The sequence below is a fragment of the Syzygium oleosum genome, unplaced genomic scaffold, assembly GCF_021117445.2.
Source record: "Syzygium oleosum isolate NSW1041296 unplaced genomic scaffold, Sole_v2.1 Sole_v2.06, whole genome shotgun sequence".
NCBI classification, from domain to species: domain Eukaryota; kingdom Viridiplantae; phylum Streptophyta; class Magnoliopsida; order Myrtales; family Myrtaceae; genus Syzygium; species Syzygium oleosum.
The window spans coordinates 6,356,050-6,372,217 of record NW_026607490.1 but is presented as its reverse complement, the minus strand read 5'-3'; the positions used below and the strand labels follow the sequence as shown (position 1 = coordinate 6,372,217).

The window sequence follows — 16,168 nt, the reverse complement described above, 5'->3', positions numbered from 1 at the left end:
GTGAAATCCTTTTTTCTGAAGTTATAGAAAAATGATTTTCCTAGGTTCCACTACATACATCCCAGAAACATAGTTTAAACTTTATATACATCACTTTTGCCGTTTAAACTTTAAAAACGATCAAACCGATCGATTGATCGCGAAACTTACGAGTTCATGTAAAATTATTAGTGTTAATGCATAGAATAATTGGAGGTCATGCGAGTCTAACATGCCACCTCAGCATCGACGAACAGTTTTTAAAATTTTGACTGGTTTTACGAAAGTCTATTAAATTTTTTTCTTCATACCATCTGTCTCCTTAGATTTTCCGGATTCTTTACCATCTTAACATAATTTTCATTCAAGTGAGTCATATTGTAACGAAGAAGAGGAGAAGATACGGAGGGTTTAATTCCCGTGCGTTATTTTGAGCTAATAGGCGTCGGAGTGGGTGCCCGAGGCTGAATATTCCGCATGTATCCACTGTCAATTGGAGTCTAAAGATTCTCAGTGCGACACGAGGAATTCAAAAGCTTCTGGAACTGTAGAGTTGACGATTCATATCGATTAAAGGGGTTCCGTTGACACGTATTTCGAATATTAAAATTATTTATGTCGGCCTCAGTAGGTGGGTGGGATTTCATCCTTAACGAGCAAGGAGAGAGAGAGAGGGAGAGAGACAGCCGCACATGTAGAAGCCACGGAAAGTTCTGAGTTAATATCCAAAAAAAAAATATTACATATTCGATAGAAATAGGTGGAAAAAAAAAACAGAAAGTGGCTGACCTTAGTCGGACGAAGTATTGTAATAGATTTTGAGTTCTATCATCTTTTCTAACATTTCTCATCTCTCCTTTTCTACAGAATCCATTTAGGCAACATCGTGTCCTTTTTGGCGTTCTTGGCACTAAGGTAAGACCTCCTCCAACTCTTCATTTCGCACGTAACTCCTGTGCCCATCTCGATCATTTGACCATTATAAGTCTCCTAGTATGAATTCGGAAAATTTTTGAGAAACATTATCGGCGAAGTACATTTTTTCTTCCTCTTTTTTTCTTGCTTTTTTGGTCTTGGCAGCCCGACATTTCACAAAATCTACAAGAAGAAGTCCTCCGATGGGTATCAATCGGTACCATATGTGGTGGCACTTTGGAGTGCATCGTTGCTCTTGCACTACGGAGTCCTCAAGACTAATGCCTCTCTGATCATCACCATCAACGCCAACGGAATCGTAATTGAACCAGCCTATCTTGTTCTCTTCTTGATCTATGCCTCCACAAAAAGAGAAGCTCTCTCTCTCTGCTTTTGTGCTTAAAAATGTAGCAAACTACCTTTGTTATCTTAACCATGTGTTGTTCATTAGTTTGCGAATTTGAGTGTTTAAGCAAATCATGACAGGCTCTCAAAGCTGGATCTATTTGGAAGGGAAGGAGGGGGGGGGAATCTATTTTGTATTCACAAGCAAGATCGAGATTGTCTTAATGGGTATTCACAGTGTTTCTGGTGCGAAGTTCTTGTTTTCACTTATTCGCCGAATAGCTACTAATAACCTCATATGTAATATGTTAGCCCTTCATCAAAATTTAGGTAATTCCTATATTTAATAAGATATGCAAAAAGAGAAAAGGAAAAACAATTCTTAGGAAATTTATGTGATGAGGAAGAAAAAAGAAAAGCTTTTATGAGATTACAACTTTTCTCAATTGACAATGAAATCTGAAGGAAACTTGTGTGACTCACCAATTTTCGCAGATGGACACAACGAAGTTGATGCTGTTGTTCAATGTAGGAGGTTTCAGAGTGACGATGGCGCTGACCATCTCGCTTCAGCATCGCGTCAACACCATCGGATTGATTTGCGCGGCCTTCAGTCTCGCGGTGTTTGCCGCACCTTTCGGCATCATAATATTCCTTCATGTCATCCAATAATTGAAGAGATGCAATTCTTTGCTTAAGCTTTAACAACAAAACAAGTCTAAAACAAGAGTTTTTTCAATTTTGACCGTGTAATTTTGTGTTTTGCGCAGAGGACGGTGATAAAGACCAAAAGTGTGGAGTTCATGCCAATCACTCCGTCCTTCTTCCACCACCTCTGTGCCACCACCTGGTTCTTCTGTGGACTCTTCGTCAACGACATGCTCATTGCTGTAAGTGCCATTTAGCTGCCTCCATCATTCAATTCTAACTGTTTTCATTGTTTATGCAACTTTATAGTGGCTTCTGGTACAAGGCCAGATTCGCATAGCCCTGACTTAAATTTGCGAACTCACTCGGATGCACCAGTAAACCTTGCACCACTAATATGATTCTTTTTCTGCAAAGTGGATTATGAGATTTCTCCTAAACATGTTCAGTTGAATTCTTGTTTTTCTTACTTCGAACATGCTCATATAAGTAATAGACACGTCAACAAAGCTCAATGAATAGTCTAAACCTAAACTACGGAAAATGATAAAACTCAAATCCATACCCTGTTTATTTATATTATGACGACGCTATATATTCGTCTGTCATTAGAGTGTATCCATTACTTTTTTATTTACCTTTCACACACACACCTCTCTCTCTCTTTCGGTTTTTGCTGACTTTCAAATTAAAATGGGGGTTCAATTGGGTGTTTCAGTGACCAAATTTACTGGGATTATTGTTTGGCATCACTCAAATGATCCTCTATATGATGTACAAAGATGGGAACAAGAAAATGGCAGAGACAAATTGAGAGGAACGAACAGAAGTCTCTAGACAAGCTGACTTCAATGCAAAGTGCAAAGCTGTACCCAACTTCACAGCACCAACCACAAGTCAGAGAAATGGATGTCTTTACCAGGGGCAAACCAATTGAACCAAACAACAATGTTTGATGAATACACGTCTCTCTAGGAGGTCATAAGCAAGCAAATAATGACCCAGATAGTAGGGTCCACTTGTATATCGAGGGGATTCAACCATAACCATACACGTGGAGGAGACCGTCTCTTGATTTGACAGTATGACAAAAATATAATTAAGCGCTCGGTGTTGGATAAGACCATATATAAAAATAAATAAATCATTTATTAACATTTTTAAAAAATATGTGCAACCATTAAAGGTAGTTGGCCCAAAAAAAAACTATTGACAAATTTTAAAATAAGTCTTAGATTCTTCCTTTTCGTTAGTGTAAGGGTCCGTGTGTTTCACGAAAAATAAATGATTTGGAAAATATTTTTCTAAAAATGATTGGTTATATCGCTAGTAATATAAAAATATTTTCATTATCGATAACAATTTATGTCTAAGATTTTTTATGGACAATGAAAATATTTTTCATCCATACATTTTTGGAAGAGATACAAAATGTCATTTATAGAAAATATTTTAGAAAATATGATTTTTTCGCGAAACTAATGGACGCTAAATAATGATCACTTTTCTTAATTTTAAATTATCTAAACAATCGGAAACTATGATCGATTGTAGTTTATTCTAAGGCCCAACTTGAATTAATCTCTTTGCCCACTTCGCATATATCATTGCGGTAACATCTATCGGTAAATAAATACGCTCGTGATAGGCCTGTGAAAGTGAATGGACATGTAATGGAGTTTATTCAGATAATACTATAGGTTTAATTTTAAAAGTAAATTTTGAAATCATATAGAACATGAGAGCCCCATCCTACAGAGAGTCCCTCATCCATTTCAAGGTAAGATAACCAAAAACGAATCTGTCCTCGAAGCTGGAAATTGTTAGAATCCACCATCGTACTTCAATAGTCGGATGCTACCCATCAACTCGTATCAAAGAATTCTAAAGCCAAATACATAATGATTAACGAGGGATACATCAACCGGAGAACGGGCCCTTTTTTTCTTGCCAACGAAGAGCAACACACTTGAAAAACAAAATTCCAAATATAAAAAGGTGAGATACGAGCGGAATGAAGGTGGAGCTGGAAACAGAGAATGTAAGTGTATGTGAGATGCGTGTGAACCTCTGACCGGCCACTTTTCTCATCGGGGTTAAGCATCGGGGGCTAATTGATATATATTAGTCAAGTGTTGGGGGGTCATTTGAGAAAAACTCAAATGCGGGGGTCTTTTGCAAAAGAGGAGCTGTCGTGCTTCCTACACTGCATCATTTGTCAAGTGTAATAAAACTCGAGTGCAGGGGGTCTTTTGCGAAAGAGGAGAGGAGGAACATGAGCAGGGGCTTTGGCGTTTTCTTCGTACTAAAAGCTTTGCCTTGTAATCGTCTACAAAATGTGTTTGCCAAATCGCAGGCTCGCGTCAAGTTTTGTTCCAGACTGGGAAAGGAAGAGGTTAATCACACGAAGCTCGGAGTTTAATGGGAAAAAACAACTCAGCCGATCACGGTGATCAGAGGCAAGCATTGACCACGAACTGTAACATCACGTCACTTCTGTAGTCCAGCCTCCTTGAATAAGTTGGAGGACTGCGAACCAATTCATGCAGTCTTGAATTCCTTTCCTGAAAAAGAACTCCCTATCTCTGATCATGTCCACTGTGTGTGTTCCGTTTCGTGAATGCTGTTTTCTTCCGAAACAATCTGTACGATGAACTTGTCCTTTCTCATGTTGCATTGGGACACAGTACAAGTACAAATTGTCCAGTTTTTTCTTGGTTTGGTTTGTTTAACGATCCATGAGTTTATTCTTGATCCTTACTGTTTGACTTCATGTGAAAAATGGATGTCTAACAAGTTTGCTGATTTTAATCCAAGAAATGGAGCAGAGCTTGCAGTTCGAATTGCTGCAGAATGTAACAAATATCTAGATACACTGGACGAGGCCATGCGCCAGCTCATCAGGGACAGGCGTAGCTCTACAGGTCAAGCCAACATTGCCAATGAACCCGGCACAATGCTTATCTGCGCGGCAATCAAAATAGTCAGGCAAAAATTAGTCTTCGAGATGGGAAGGCAAGATACGGGCCTGAGGTTCCAACTTCCGTATGCTCTCATCTCTGTTGCTCTTGGATGTGTCTCGTGCAGTCTCCAAATGTGCGTTCTGCTTGGTGACATGCCTTGGCCCATTTTCGTTGCGTGCATCCTGATTTTGGTGATCCCTTTCGTGTTCATCGCGAATCAAAGGATTAATTAGCAAACAGCAACAGCTTTCGGCTTCTGATGTGGCTGAGGGTCTGGTGTTTGCTGGGCTCTGGTGCTCCTGGTGATGTGTATTTTCTTTGAATTTTGGTCTGCTCGTGTAATTTTCCGGTGGTGAGGTCTGGTCCTCCTGGTGTTTGCCGGGGTCTGGTCCTCACGGTGATGTGTATTTTCTATGAATTTTGGTCTGCTTGTGTAACCTTCCGGCGGTGAGGTCTGGTCCTCACGGTGATGTGTATTTTCTATGAATTTTGGTCTGCTTGTGTAACCTTCTGGCAGTGAGGTCCGGTCCTCCTGGTGTTTGCTGGGTTTGGTTCTTGTATTTTTTACCTTGAACACATTTTATGACAACGATGGATGTTAAAATTTAAGGCATCGTTAATTTACAGGATTTATATGTTTTATATGCATATATATATGATTTCACTTCACCTAACGATAATTACAATATTCAAAATTAACAAATGATGGAAACCGTACGTCCCTAGTTAAACATGTATACCATTCTACAGCCAAATAATACATCCGTGCGAAAGAATTCGAAAAACCAACACCATTGAATTCAATAATAAGCTATTGTATAATGCACCAAAAACACAAAAGTCCAACATCATCTTTTTTTTGGGGTGAGTGGAAGCAACAAGATGGGAAAGTCAAACATAAGAAAGAAGACATGTCCAAGATCCAGACCGCATTCCACTTTCCATAAATAAAAAGCCCCACTTTGACGTCACACTTGCCGCGTCATTTACCATCCACAAGTAACATTGCCATGGCAAATCATTTTCTTTCTCCTCTTCTAGATTTATTCCCATTACATGTCAATTTGAGTGTTGCACTCTAAACTTTAACTTGTAATTTACATCGAGATGCATCCGCCTTGTGTAACTAGCAGTTGATTTTAATTTTCTAGGTGCGGAATAGAGCGGGGAGCTTAAGTTGCGGAGGCCTACAACCGATAGAGTGAATCACATAATTCTCATTCGCTATTCTTTCTTTAGGATTTCATTTAGGGTACACGCATTGCGAGTTTGATATAATTTGTAGCTCGCTCCTCATATTACGAACTCAACGATCTCTGTACAATAAAAATTCAATCTAAAGTAGCTAATTGGATAGCTGACAAATGCTAAGTAACTTGTTCAATCGAACTACACAAGTAAAGCAAGTCGGACAAGTACAAGTTTGGGGTTGAAATCCTTGATTGAATTTGTGTTCTTACACAATTGATTATATTTCTACATGATGGAGAGAAGAAGAAACGAAGCTATGGTTTTTGCAAGATGCTGTGAGGTTTGTCTACGAGTCAGATCCATGAGTATAGCGTGGAGATTCAATCGGAACCATACACGTGCATGAGAACGTCTCTTAATCTAACGGTCTTAGAAAAAAATTGAATTAAGGGGTCGATGCTGTATAAGACCTTATAAAAAAATCATTTCTTAACATCTCTTAAAAACATTAAAAAGTTACTTGGCCCCCAAAAAAATAATAAATCATCTAGGAATTTAAATATGGATTCTTGTATATCGTCAGAGTAAATAATGATTACATATTATTCGGTAAAATCGAAAACTATGATCGACTCAACGTCTTTAATTTGCTTGCACTATTCTTAGAGCCCAACTCGAATTAATCTTTTGACCCACTTCGTATATATCACTACGGTAACATCCATTACTAAATAAATATGCTCGTCTATGGGGCCGTAAATGGACATGCAATAAAGTTCATTCACATAATACTTTAGGTTTTATTTTTTTTTATAGTGATGAATTGAGAGGTCGGCGTGGTAACTTACTCCCAAAACACAAAGAGTAATTGTTTTAAAGCTTAAAGCAGTGTTAATAATATTCTTACGTGAGGATACAATACATGACGTAAAAATAAGAAACTAGCACGATTCCCTTTGGCAATTACATTACCCAACATTAATTCTAAACTCAAATTTAACGTATGAACATTATATCTGCCCTTGCCGGTGGTCCGGCGAGGGTGGCAAACCTGGCCGGGGCTGCCCCCTTTTAAGAACTATATATATGATTTCCTCTTGTAATTACATTCCGAACATTCATTCACTTTTGTTGTTTCCTCATATTGAAAATACGGTTCGATGCTCTATGATTTCAAAGAATTTTTTGTTTTAGAAGTAGAAGACTTGAAAACTGATTCAATTCGGGAACTGGTTCTTGAATAGAATCAGCGGTTCTCGCCTTGGAACTAGGAAACGATCCGATTCTAGGCCCCTTCAAGGTTCGCGGAACAGGAAATCAAACCGGTTCTCCCTAGAACTAATCTTGAACCGGTCGGTCCAAGCCGATCCGGTTCGATTCCCGAGTTGAACCGGACCCAATGCACATTACTATTCAAATCTTGACTCTCAGAAATCAACAAATAATAAAAACCATCACTTTTGGATCACCATCCTCCTTGAACCGAAGAGGAATATTAAATTACAGTTTCGTTTGTTTCATGAAAATATTTTTCATTGATTAATTATTTCAGGCAATTGATCATTTTTGAGAAAATATTTTCCAAACCACTCCTTTTTCGCGTAATAAATGAAGCCCACACGAGCGAACACAATTTTTTCATTACGGTTAAGCGTTGGGGGCTAATTAATCCATATTTCCCGTTGAGGGGCAAATCGAAATTTTCCCTGTCTTCATGAAATTGGTCGTTTACCATGCAAAAATGTCTACCAGCGAAGTAAAGAAAGAGCGTTGGGGCTAATTGATTATATATATGCTCCCTCAAGTCTTTAGCAAAAGGAATACTCCGTCCTTTTCATTTTCAGATTCTCGGAACTGAAAACCTCCTTGCGCTTTTTTTCTCTTTACAGATTCTCGGAACCGAAAACCTCCTTACGCTTATTTTTCGCTTTACGGTCTTCTCTTTTCATTCGTATATGAATGAAAAGCGAACATGTGTATGACAATAAAAAGGGGGGAGCATTCCTATTTTCATTCTCGGAACCGAAAACCTCCTTACGCTTTTTTTCGCTTGACGGTCTTCTTTTTTCGTTCGTATATGAAGGAGCGAACATGTGTATGACAATAAAAAGGAGGGAGCATATTCCTATTTTACCAATGCAAAATCTTCGTATCGTCTATAAGACCTGTAGAAGTAAAGAAGAAAGTAACCACACATTGCTTTGCTCGGAGATCAATGGGAAACAACAACTCAGCCGATCACGGAGTTCGGAGGTAAGCACCGCAACATCTCTGCAGTCCAACCTCCTTCTATAAGTTGGAGTACTCTGAGTAAATTCATGCTGTTTTGTTCGGAAACCATCTGCGCTCTGCTTAGATCAGGTGAACTCGTCCTTTTCAATGTTGCATACTGCAACCACGAAACCAGTACAAAACGCCTGTATTTTTCTGTCTGTTAGTCTATCAATATGCTTATTCTTGATCCTTATTGTTTGCGCTTCTGTGAAAGACGGTTGTCTAACAAGGCACTTGGTGATGTTAAGGCATGCAGCACAGCACTTAGCTCAAATCAACGGAGGTCTTGATTCACTCGAGCAGGGCTTGCATCAGCTCATCAGGGAGAGGCATAGCTCTATAGGTCCGGCCAACATTCCCAGTGCACTGGGCATCCTGCTTATCTGCGCAGCGATTAAAATCATCAGGGAAAGATTCATCTTTGGGATGAGAAGGCAAGATATTAACCCATGGTTTCTATTAGTGTATGCTATGATTGCTGTCGCTCTCGGATGCATGGAATGTAGTCTCCTGATGTGCGTTCTGCTTGGTGACTTGCCTTGGCCGATTTTCGTTGCCTGCGTTCTAATGCTGGTAGTCCCTTTCGCTTTCATCGCCAGTTAGAGGATAATTGGCAAAGGGCGCTAGTTTCTGGCTTTCGCTGTGGAGATGTGTGCTTTATATCAAATTGATTAGTCTGTAACCTTCCATTGCTGGTGCTGATATGGACGTCATGTTGTTTGTTCTGTAACCTTGAATACTTTTCAGGTTTTCATATATCCCAAAAAAGCCCCCATCGCTTATTTGGGGGTCTGTATGTTGTTCTGTAACCTTCCACTGCAACATCGATCTCTTTTCCTGCTTCTCTGTTTTTCATCTCATGTCTCTCTGGTCATATGAAAACTGTCTCGACTTGAATTTGAAAAACTGCGACTCTAGGCAAATATAGGCAAGTATCAAAAGGTAGCCGCTATTTTCATGCCTCCGCTTGCTTATCGACGCCCTCGACAACCTTAAAATGGCAAAACGGCCCACACGGTGGGTCCCACCAGTCCCCCCCGTCGCCACAGCACCAGAAGCAGCCGCCTTTCATGGGGGCGACGGCTATGGCGACTTCAATTTCGACTTCCTCCACGAATCGGGATAATCCATCGGTGAAGAGACTGGATCGCACTCCGTGGTGGACTTCCGATGCGGTTTCTCATCAGGATTCCGCTTCTTCGATGGTGAGGAAACTGCTGTCCTCCGCGGACGAATTCGAGCGTCGACTCCGCTTTGCGATTGCTCGAAATTCAGGAGCGTGGTTTGGGGTTTGGGGAGAGTGAAGGATTTGAGCTTGCGGAAACGGGACTCGAGGTGGAAAGGCAAGAGGGAGCCGTCGACAGTGAAGGAGGAGCCGTTGATCGCGGCGATTTGCTCGAGGACGTAGAGGTCCTTGGTCTGGGAAATGAGGTCTTCCACCGCCGAGTCATCAGTGTCCGATAGGTAGGAGAATTCGGCCGTGACCTCCTCCTCCTCGTCCTCCTTCTGGGTTTGTGATGTTTCGTGGCCATTTCTGATTTCACACTGGCTCTGTTTTGCTCTGTTTACGCGAGAGGTGGCGATATGATTGTGCTCAGCCGCGAGCTTGCGGTCGACTTCCTCAAAACAACTCTTGGTGCAAGCCATCATCATGGCTCGGCAGTCTTGGAGCTCGAAATCCTGGGGATTTCTTTCTGTTGCCCGTCGCTTGGTTTCTTTCTTTTGCAAAGTCTAACATAACTGCTTACTTCTCTGCAGAAAGAAGTACATTCTATTCGACCAAAAAAAAAAAGGCTTAATGTTCTAAAAAACCCTCGACTTTAGATTTAGACCCAATTTTACCCCGACTTTCTCTTTTATCTCGTAAAAGATCACCGACTTCAAATGAGTTCTCAAATCTGCCCATGAGTAGGTCTCCATCCGGTTCACACTGTTAAAGCTCCAGCGTAATTTCACCCGTCTTTCTTCCTTTTTTCCCAAGTCCCACGTCATTGAATGTTAGAACTCTCGCTCCTCTCTCTCTCTCTCTCCACTGAACATTAAGCCCGTACAGCATCTGCAGGAGCTTGAGCCCTCGGATCGGACAGTGGTCCACACCTCGTTCTATCATCTATTCTAACATTTCTCATCTCTCCTTTTCTGCGGAATCCATTTAGGCAACATCGTGTCCTTTTTTGGCGTTCTTGGCACCAAGGTAAGACCTCCTCCAACTCTTCATTTTGCACGTGACTCCTATGCCCGTCTCGATCATTTGACCATTATAAGCCTCCTGGTATGAATTCGGAAAATTTTTGAGAAACATTATCAGCGAAGTACATTTTTTCTTCCTCTTTTTTTTTTTTTTGCTTTTTTGGTCTTGGCAGACCGACATTTCACAAAATCTACAAGAAGAAGTCCTCGGATGGTTATCAATCGGTACCATATGTGGTGGCACTTTTGAGTGCATCGTTGCTCTTGTACTACGGAGTCCTCAAGACTAATGCCTCTCTGGTCATCATCATCAACGCCAGCGGAATCGTAATTGAACCCGCCTATCTTGTTCTCTTCTTGAACTATGCCTCCACCAAAGAGAAGCTCTCTCTCTGCTTTTGTGCTTAAAAATGTAGCAAACTACCTTTGTTATCTTAACCATGTGTTGTTCATTAGTTTGCGATTTTTTGAGTGTTTAAGCAAATCATGACAGGCTCTCAAAGCTGGATCTATTGGGGGGGAAATCTATTCTGTATTTACAAGCAAGATCGAGATTGTCTTAACGGGTATTCACAGTGTTTCTGGTGCGAAGTTCTTGTTTTCACTTCCGAATAGCTACTAATAACCTCATATGTTAGCCCTTCATCAAAATTTAGGTAATTCCTACATTTAAGAAGATATGCAAAAAGAGAAAAGGAAAAACAATTCTTAGGAAATTTATGTGATGAGGAAGAAAAAAGAAAAGCTTCTATGAGATTACAACTTTTCTCAATTGACAATGAAATCTGAATGAAACTTGTGTGACTCAACAATTTTCGCAGATGGACACAGCAAAGTTGATGCAGTTGTTCAATGTAGGAGGTTTCAGAGTGACGATGCCGCTGACCATCTTGCTTCTCAAGGGTCAGCATCGCGTCAACACCGTCGGATGGATTTGCGCAGCCTTCAGTCTCGCGGTGTTTGCCGCACCTTTCAGCATCATAATATTCCTTCATGTCATCCAATAATTGAAGAGATGCAATTCTTTGCTTAAGCTTTAACAACAAAACAAGTCTAAAACAAGAGTTTTTTCAATTTTGACCGTGTAATTTTGTGTTTTGCGCAGAGGACGGTGATAAAGACCAAAAGTGTGGAGTTCATGCCAATCACTCCGTCCTTCTTCCACACCCTCCGTGCCGCCACCTGGTTCTTCTGTGGACTCTTCGTCGTCAAGGACATGCTCATTGCTGTAAGTGCCATTTAGCTCCCTCCATTCAACTCTAACGGTTTTCATTGTTTATGCAACTTTGTAGTGGTTTCTGGTACAAGGCCAGATTCGCATAGACCTGACTTAAATTTGCAAACTCACACGGATGCACCAATAAACCTTGCACCACTAATATGATTCTTTTTCTGCAAAGTGGTTTATGAGATTTCTCCTAAACATGTTCAGTTGAATTCTTGTTTTTCTTACTTGGACGATGCCCATTTAAGTAATAGACACGTCAACAAGAGCTCAATGAATTGTCTAAACCTAAACTAGGGAAAGTGATAAAACTCGAATCCATCCTCTGTTCATTTATATTATGACTGTTAAATTATGACTCGAGTTTGAACCGTTTATGGAATTCGATTTAATTGGATAAATATCCAAGTTTAATCGCATTAAGGAAAATTCAAGAAAGGAGCTTCTGTTTCGGAGAAAAGCAGAAAAATATTTCTGGCACTACAGGATAAAAGATGGGCATACATATTTTACAATTTATATATTTTTTTTATGGGGTGAAAATGTCTTTGTAGGAGGGAACGACTTTATTTTATTTTTGGTGGGTGTGGCTTGCAGAAGTCATACGAAAGAAAAGAGGAAATCCTCTGTGGGCCCCTCTCGCATCCTGGTATAGCCGCACGGTGAAGGATAAAATAAAATCAAGGGTTTCTTTGCCAGCGGTAGCCGAACATTAAAAGAGTTTTTCTTTCTTTGAAGCCGCCGCACAAACAGCAGAGCAGCACAGTGGACTCCAAGGGGACGAACGCGAATAAAGGGTGGAACGGCACAGTAACGTCTCCTTGATCGCGTGCGGAGGAGTTGAAGATTTTGCTGTGAGTTTAAATCTAGTACTTTGGGTTTGGGCTTAACTTTAGATGTGGGAAACACTCGAGCGTTTGAAAGAAATCAGAATCTCGATTCTCCGATTATAGTGGATTATTTGTTCTTGGCTTCTCATGGATGTAGAGTACGATATTCGGACCGAACCACGTAAATCTCTGGTGTCCTTTATCGTTCCTCGTTTATTTCTCTGGTATTTTCGCATTGACTTAATTTGCAAGATGTTATCATTTCCGCGTTATATTTCCAACAATGATGACGCTATCTATTCGTCTGTCATTGGAGTGTATCCATTACTTTTTTATTTATCTTTCACACACACACAGCACCTCTCCCTCTCATTCGGATTTTATTGACTTTCAAATTAAAATGGGGGTTCAATTGGGTGTTTCAACTACCAAATATACTGGGATTATTGTTTGGCATCACTCAAATGATCCTCTATATGATGTACAAAGATGGGAACAAGAAAATGGCAGAGACAAATTGAGAGGAACAACAGAAGTGTCTCTAGACAAGCTGACTTCAATGCAAAGTGCAAAGCTGAAAGCTGTACCCCACTTCACAGCACCAACCACAAGTCAGAGAAATGGATGTCTTTCCCAGGGGCAAACCAATTGAACCAAACAACAATGTTTGATGAAGACACGTCTCTCTAGCAGGTCATAAGCAAGCAAATAATCACCCAGACAGTAGGGTCCACTTGTTTATCGTGGGGATTCAATCATAACAATACACGTGAAGGAGACCTTCTCTTGATTTGACAGTATGACAAAAATATAATTAAGCGCTTGGTGTTGGATTAGACCATATATAAATAAATAAAAACAAATCATTTCTTAACATTTTTCAAAAATATGTTAAACCATGAAAGGTACTTGGCCCAAAAAAAAAATCATTGACGAATTTAAAAATAAGCCTTAGATTCTTTCTTTTTCGTTAGTGTTAGGATCCGTGTGTTTCACGGCAAATAAACGATTTGGAAAATATTTCCCTAAAAATGATTGGTTATATAGCTAGTAATATAAAAATATTTTCATTATCGATAACAATTTATGTCTAAGATTTTTTGTGGACAATGAAAATATTTTTCATCCATACATTTTTGCAAGAGATACAAAATGTCATTTATAGAAAATATTTTAGAAAATATGAGTTTTTCGCGAAACTAATTGACGCTAAATAATGATCACTTTTCTTAATTTTAAATTATCTAAAAAATCGGAAACTATGATCGATTGTAGTTTATTCTAAGGCCCAACTTGAATTAATCTCTTTGCCCACTTCGCATATGTCATTGCGGCAACATCTATTGGTAAATAAATATGCTCGTGATAGGCCTGTGAAAGTGAATGGACATGTAATGGAGTTTATTCAGATAATACTATAGGTTTAATTTGAAAAGTAATTTTTGAAATCATATAGAACATGAGAGCCCCATCCTACAGAGAGTCCTTCATCCATTTCAAGGTAAGATAACCAAAAACGAATCAGTCCTCGAAGCTGGAAATTGTTAGAATCCACCATCCTACTTCAATAGTCGGATGCTACCCATCAACTCGTATCAAAGAATTCAAAGCCAAATACATAATGATTAACGAGGGATACATCAACCGGAGAACCGGCCCCTTTTTTTCTTGCCAACGAAGAGCAACACACTTGAAAAACAAAATTCCAAATATAAAAAGGTGAGATATGAGCGGAATGAAGGTGGAGCTGGAAACAGAGAATGTAAGTGTATGGGAGATGCGTGTGAACCTTTGACCTGCCACTTTTCTCATCGAGGCTAAGCATCGGGGGGGCTAATTGATATATATTTGTCAAGTGTTGGGGGGTCATTTGAGAAATACTCAAATGCAGGGGTCTTTTGCAAAAGAGGAGCTGTCGTGCTTCCTACACTGCATCATTTGTAGTCGCGTTTTCTGCATATATATATATATATATATATATATATATATATATATATATATATATATATATTTGTCAAGTGTAATAAAACTCGAGCGCAGGGGGTCTTTTGCGAAAGAGGAGAGGAGGAGCATGAGCACATTGAGCAGGGGCTTTGGCGTTTTCTGCGTACGAAAAGCTTTGGCTTGTGATCGTCCACAAAATGTGTTTGCCAAATCGCAGGCTTGCGTCAAGTTTTGTTCCAGACGAGGAAAGGAAGAGGTTAATCACACGAAGCTCGGAGTTTAATGGGAAAAAACAACTCAGCCGATCACGGTGATCAGAGGTAAGCATGGACCACGAACTGCAACATCACTTCACTTCTGTAGTCCAGCCTCCTTGAATAAGTTGGAGGACTGCGAGCGAATTCATGCAGTCTTGAATTCCTTTCCTGAAAAAGAACGCCCTATCTCTGATCATGTCCACTGTGTGTGTTCCGTTTCATGAATGCTGTTTTCTTCCAAAACAATCTGTACGATGAACTTGTCCTTTCTCATGTTGCATTGGGACACAGTACAAGTACAAATTGTCCAGTTTTTTCTTGGTTTGGCTTGTTTAACGATCCATGAGTTTATTCTTGATCCTTATTGTTTGACTTCATGTGAAAAGTGGATGTCTAACAAGTTTGCTCATTTTAATCCAAGAAATGGAGCAGAGCGTGCAGTTCAAATTGCTGCAGAATGTAACAAATATCTAGATACACTGGACGAGGCCATGCGCCAGCTCATCAGGGACAGGCGTAGCTCTACAGGTCGAGCCAACATTGCCGATGAACCCGGCACAATGCTTATCTGCGCGGCGATCAAAATAGTCAGGCAAAAATTAGTCTTTGAGATGGAAAGGCAAGATACGGGCCCGAGGTTCCAACTTCCATATGCTCTCATCTCTGCTGCTCTTGGATGTGTCTCGTGCAGTCTCCAAATGTGCGTTCTTCTTGGTGACATGCCTTGGCCCATTTTCGTTGCGTGCATCCTGATTTTGGTCATCCCTTTCGTGTTCATCGCGAATCAAAGGATTAATTAGCGAACGGTGACAGTTTCCGGCTTCCAATGTGGCTGAGGGTCTGGTCCTCCTGGTGACGTGTATTTTCTTTGAATTTTGGTCTGCTCGTGTAATTTTCCGGTGGTGAGGTCTGGTCCTCCTGGTGTTTGCCGGGGTCTGGTCCTCACGGTGATGTGTATTTTCCATGAATTTTGGTCTGCTTGTGTAATCTTCCGCCGCAGCCGGTGAGGTCTGGTCCTCCCGGTGTTTGCTGGGTTTGGTTCTTGTATTTTTTACCTTGAACACATTTTATGATGATGATGGATGTTAAAACTTAAGGCATCGCTTATTTATAGGGTTTATACATTTTTTTATATACATATATGATTTCACTTCACCTAACGATAATTACAATATTCAAAATTAACAAATGATGAAACCATACATCCCTAATTAAACATGTATACCATTCTACAACAAAATAAGACATCCGTATGAAAGAATTCGGAAAACCAACACCATTGAATTCAATAATAAGCTATTGAATAATGCACCAAAAACACAAAAGTCCAACATCATTTTTTTTTTGGCCTAATACCCTAAAAAATCTCCAACTTTAACTCTTATCCCAATTTTACCTTTTATCTCG

At 40.0% G+C, this 16,168-nt stretch overlaps 1 pseudogene; it reads left to right on the top strand.

Moving 5' to 3' along the window:
- Positions 1–10,219: 10,219 nt before the first annotated feature.
- Positions 10,220–13,081, top strand: LOC130138488 (bidirectional sugar transporter SWEET9-like; annotated as a pseudogene).
- Positions 13,082–16,168: the final 3,087 nt, after the last annotated feature.